The sequence below is a fragment of the Nematolebias whitei genome, chromosome 5 (genome assembly GCF_014905685.2).
Source record: "Nematolebias whitei isolate Nwh7 chromosome 5, NemWhi1, whole genome shotgun sequence".
NCBI classification, from domain to species: Eukaryota; Metazoa; Chordata; class Actinopteri; order Cyprinodontiformes; family Rivulidae; genus Nematolebias; species Nematolebias whitei.
Window position 1 is genome coordinate 44,368,452 of NC_056502.1, and position 5,927 is coordinate 44,374,378.

Below are 5,927 nucleotides of genomic sequence, written 5' to 3' on the forward strand. Positions count from 1 at the left end.
TAGGGTGTCCTGGTGCCAAGAGCACATATGGACACCCTTATGCTTGAACAAGGTGTTCGTTATTGACAATCCACGACGAGCACAGAAGTCCAACAACAGAACACCACTCTGGTTCAGATCGGGGGGCCGTTCTTCCCAACCACACCCCTCCAGGTCTCACTGTCATTGCCCACATGAGCATTGAAGTCCCCCAGCAGAACAAGGGAGTCCCCAGAAGGTGCACTTTCCAGTACCCCCTCCAAGGACTCCAGAAAGGGTGGATAATCTGAACTGCCGTTTGGTGCATAAGCACAAACAACAGTCAGAACCCGTCCCCCAACACGTAGGCGGAGGGAGGCCACCCTCTCATTCACTGGGGTGAACCCCAATACACAGGCACCAAGTTGGGGGGCAATAAGTACGCCCACCCCTGCTCGGCGCCTCTCACCAGTGGCAACTCCAGAGTGGAAGAGTGTCCAGCCCCTCTCAAGGAAACTGGTTCCAGAGCCCGAGCCATGCGTAGAGGTGAGTCCGACTATTTCTAGCCGGAACCTCTCAGCCTCACACACCAGCTCAGGCTCCTTCCCCACCAGTGAGGTGACATTCCACGTCCCAATAGCCAGCTTCTGTAGCCGAGGATCAGATAACACATTTTAAACAAATTAGCCAACATTTTTTTTTTTTAAATTTTACAATATTTTCAGTTATAAATCCAAAACTAAGCTGGAAGCTTGAACTTAATAAAAATATTTGTCCAAAGAAAATTAATTTTAACTGAAATACTCAGTTTAACTAATCACTCTAAAGAATTTGGCATACATTGGAAATGTTTAAAAAAATAATAATTGAGCCGATTATACTAATGTAATATTTGTTGATATTAAATGTTTATTAATTTAGTTTTAATTTTAAGAGTAGAGCAACCAAGCTCCTTCCAAGAATTAAGCACTTTTTTAAAACAACTTTTCATCAATAAAGTCTTAAATTAACCAACCTCTCAGTGTAACGATTGCGGTGTACCCAGAATGAAAGACCAGAACTGAACAGACACCAGGACTCAGATAATTTAAATTGTTTATTTACAGGTTGGTGAATAAATATCAATGAGGGAAACGGGAACACCTGGGGAGAGAGCGGTAATTTAAAGGGCTGTGGTTGGATAAGAATATATTTTGTTGAATAATTCTTACGGTGCGTAGCAGGAAAACAGAATGTGAAGGTATCATGTCCAGATGGTGTCCAGTGGCACAAGGTAGTGATGTTACCTCTAACACGAAGCTTCAAAGCATGCTTCAAACTCGATAGGGTAGTTATGCTGAAGCAGTGGGCCGGAGCTTGCTTCATGTGACGTCACCGATGACATGTGAACCACTTCACTGCTTCATTCAGACCGAGTCAGCTGACTGCTTCGAGTTGACAGGCGGAGTTTCAATCATTTAGCGCGATTCAGTGTATTTAAGATGCTCAAGCCCCGGTTCACATCCCCGTTCTACACATATACATTATGAACAGCTCTTGTTTTTATATTCAGACAGTGGTTAATTTGAGCCGGATCCTGTCAGAACAAGATCCTGGAACTCTATAATTTTGACCGCTCAGATCCGCCAACTCCGCCCCTAAAAGTCCAAAGTCATTGCGCATTTTTATTTTGATTATTTATTAAAAGTACAATGAGTGGATGTTCTGGCTGCGCCACGCTCCTGCCAGCAGAGACGCGGACTGCATGTCCCGCGGGGAGCGTCTTCATCCTCCTCCAGCTGTGCGCCCTGAGACCGTTGTTTTACGCACAGCGTCTCCAGACAACTCTGCAGGACGCGCGCACAACTGCTGTGTCGGAACTCCTGCATACATTACAGTGCACAACATTTTAGATGTAATAAATAAGCTTACAGTAAAAAAAAACAAACAAAAAAAAAAACGAGTGAAATCTTTGATGTGTATTACATCAAGTATCAAAACAACGGCACTAATTAGTCAAAATAACAGCGATCAAAATGTTGAAAAGACAATTTATCTAAAATAAATGGATGGATGGCAGTGAGACTGGAGCAGAACACACAGGACTGAATTCAGCTGAGAAGAGTTCAGGTCGGCAGTGTGTGTGTGTGTGTGTGTGGGGGGGGGGGGTGTTATAACACCTGACAAGACTGTCAAGGACGTGCATTCATACACAGGCACAGTAATTTCAATTCAACCTTTATTTATACAGGTTTAGCCTTGAGCCTCGTCAAGAGAGACCTGTTTTTAACCAGTTTATTCAAATGTTTAACAACCTGTTAAAATACACCAAAATGCAGGAAATGGCATCTTTTTTTATTCCAATTTTTCTGGGGGAGGACACACGGACCCTATATTTAAATATATACTATATTACACCACTAGATGTCACTGAAATGAACCTTTGAATGAATGAACCCAAGTTCAATACAATTGGCAAAGTGGTTCAATACTGCTTTATTGCTTCATTTGGCCATCACTAGCACAAGGTGAAGCAACAAGTAGATTTAGGCAAGTGGTGGAAGGCATCCAGCAATTGTAGATAGGCAGGAGGAGTCACAGTTCACATGGAACTCAAGCAGGGCAGGTACAGCAAGATCCAAACTGAGGAAGCGCAGAGGAAAAAACACAATATTAGTTTTTACTAATATCACTGCATAACTAGCCAGAACACAACTACCGTTGGTAGGCAATGTCTCAGCGCCTGCAGAGTGGTTCCTGAATCTTCTTATACTCCTCCTGGGTGTTGAGTTGATCATCTGCAGCTGGAGCCAATTAGGAGTGTAGAGGAGAGAGGAAGGCAGGGTGCAGGGTAGGATCCTTACACTCAGAAGTAAACACATTTGTAAGATAAAGCCTAACTTTAATATATATTTTTTTGCTTAAATGGGAAATAAATAAAGTCACAAAAATGGCTTTCAGCTCTAAAGAAGATGACACTATCTCTTTGTTTTCTGATTCAACCAAATTAGACAACAACCTACACTTAAGTTCACAGCTTGAAAAACAAAATACTCTGAAACATCAATATGACTCCAGGCTGTCCAATGCACAACCCTTACAAAACAAATTATCTTATGCTGAATCAAAGTTGAAGCTTCTCAATCAAGAATATCTGAGAATGCAAAGATATGATGATTTACAACAGAAGTTGATTGACACACAATCTCAACTTTCTAATGAAATCAAAGCTAAAACTGAGATGTTTACATCTCAACATAAATCATATGATAACAATGAGTTTATCCTTGAACAAAATGATATCTGTCTTACTCATTTACAACTCAAAGATGAAAAAAATCAAATTTTTACAGGACCAGCTTTCTGAAGCACAGAATCCATCCAACTTGAGGTTACGACCTCCTCCTGGCATCAATGTCAGATCTTTCGAAACTGGCCTAAACACATAAGTAAGTAAGTAAGTAAACTTAGTAAGTAAACTTATTTCACCAAATCACATTTCCAGATCTGATGACTTGGAACAAAACGGTGAGTATCCATGGACTTTCGAGTCCTCCAATGAGGTAAACAGACATTACCCTCCAAACAAACTTGGAGTGGTCAAACTGAACCCCTCCTCATCACACATGAACACACAAGTTCAATCTGAACTAACCAACCAAAATCTGAACATGATTGCTAAACACATTCAAAATTTTGACTCTCACACAGGAATGGATGTAAAATTGTACCTTGATGATGTGGAATATCACCTCAGCTGGTTCCCACATACATCTATTGAAGACAAGATTTATCTTATTAAAATCACTTCTAACACAGAAGTCAAAAGGTTTATCGACTGACAAATATCCAAAATCAGAAATTACATTTTTCTTTTGCGCCAAGCCATAGAGAAAGAGTTTTCTGACCTTGCTTCCCCGTCAGGGTTAATATTTGCTCTGAAAATTAAACAAGGAAGAGATGAACACCCACAGGCTTACTACCACTGGATGTTCAACGCTTACTTTGGTTATAACAATTACCCCAGCATGGAAGAAGATTTAAATTTTAAAACACTTTTCATCCAAAATCTACCAACTTACTTGGTATCTCTGCTGACGCACAAATCTTCACCATCCTTCAGCTAAGAGAGTTAGCCTGCAGGGCTTTTCAAAAGTGGAACCAATTTAAGCCAGTGGAACCCAAAAATGTTTTCGCTGTGAACACAATACCCTCAACTTTGGGACTTAACAGGGCAAGTGTGGACACTGACTCAACCAGAGCAAAAGCTGCACCCCTCTTTCCCAAAGCTGACAAGAACCCATCGTATTTCCGGCTTAAGACACCTTACCAGAAGAAAGGTCCCGGTAAATACCAAGGTTCTTGGAAACCTCTTCAGGGGGGGTAAACCCTCTCCTAATCAGACCCCCACCTTTCAGGATCATCACTCTCGACCTGAAAGAAAACCACCTTTAGTACGTCAGAAATGTTCTGAAAAGTACAAAAGGTCACCCAAGACAAAAATAGATAAGTCTACCAACTTGACTTCTAGAGAACTTGAGATAATTAAATGTTTCCTTCATGAAACGCGCCAAGACAATGACATCAAACGTGCTGACTTTCGGTCAGTGACCTCTCTGGCCAACCAACCGTTGGACCAACCCGATGCAGAATTAGAACTTCAACCTGCCACCACAGATTGTAACTCTATTTCTGACATTGTTCTTCATCCAGAACAACAGACTGACTATTCACACACCTTGAATGCAATCTCAGAAGTTCAAATGAACCCTGAGGATCTCTATTTCGAGAACAATTACTCTGAATTCCCAGAGGAACCTCCAAATCACCAATTTTTGTGTAACCTTACCGAACGGGGGCCCGCAGGAAAGTTTTACTTTTCACTAACGCTGGAACAAGTTTTCACTCACGACGCATTGCTGGACACAGCTGCAGATGTAACCCTGATGTCCACGTCCCTGTTCAAGAAACTGCAGTCCGCAGCGAAAAACGCTAACAAGAACTTGGTTCTTAAGCCGTGCCTCCTTGGTATCACGCCGTACGCGTCTAACAACACAACTGTATCCTTTGTTACCCAGATACAGTTTAAGATTGGTAACATGACACTGAGCCATCCAGTTTATGTGTCTGATTTAGAAACAATTCCACTATTGGTGGGACAAGATTTGTTGTCACGTTTTCAGCCTTTGATCGATTTTAAGAATCTCAAAGTTTGTGCCCAGGTGCGCCAACCCCTGCCCGTCTTTGCTGAACCAGAACTGTACTCACAGTGCTTGGCACTGGATACGTCTAGAAGGTCAACCATCTCCCCACCCAAAGTCAAACATCAGGTGACTGAGAACACACAGAGGTAGTGTCAGTTACACCTGCACAACCACTAGAGCTGCAAAGAGCTCATATGATTGACACTACAGTGTCTCTCCAGACTAACAAATCCAACACTAAAAGGGATCTCTATGATGCTCTGACTCAGAGTCCATCTATTCTCAGAGAGGCCAGAGGCCACTCACAGGTGTCAGGACAAAACAAACAGTTTTATGATCTCACAAACTCATTAACTAATAACAGTACCACTAGTGGTAACACACAGTCTTTTGACCCCTCCTGGCCACCTGATTTTATCCCAAACCCACCCACCCAAGCGGTGCAAACACTCGCACATCCATGTGCTACAGCCTGTCCTTCTGATCTTTCACAACCAACTGCTAACACAATCTCAGTTGGACCAGCTTTGTCTGATAAAGACATCATTAAGCTTCAATCTCTGGATCCAGCCATCAAAAGGATGATTCACTACCTAACTGATCCAGATCATGTCACTACCTCCTCAGAGGAACTTGACTCAATCCCCGAACTTCGTTCATTTCTTAAGGTAAAACCTTTCTTGAAAATGTTCAAGGGCATGTTAGTATTTGCTCCTGAGCCAACAACTTCACCTTCGTTCGTGGTGCCTCATGACCACAGGGGGGTGATGATAGCACATGCCCATG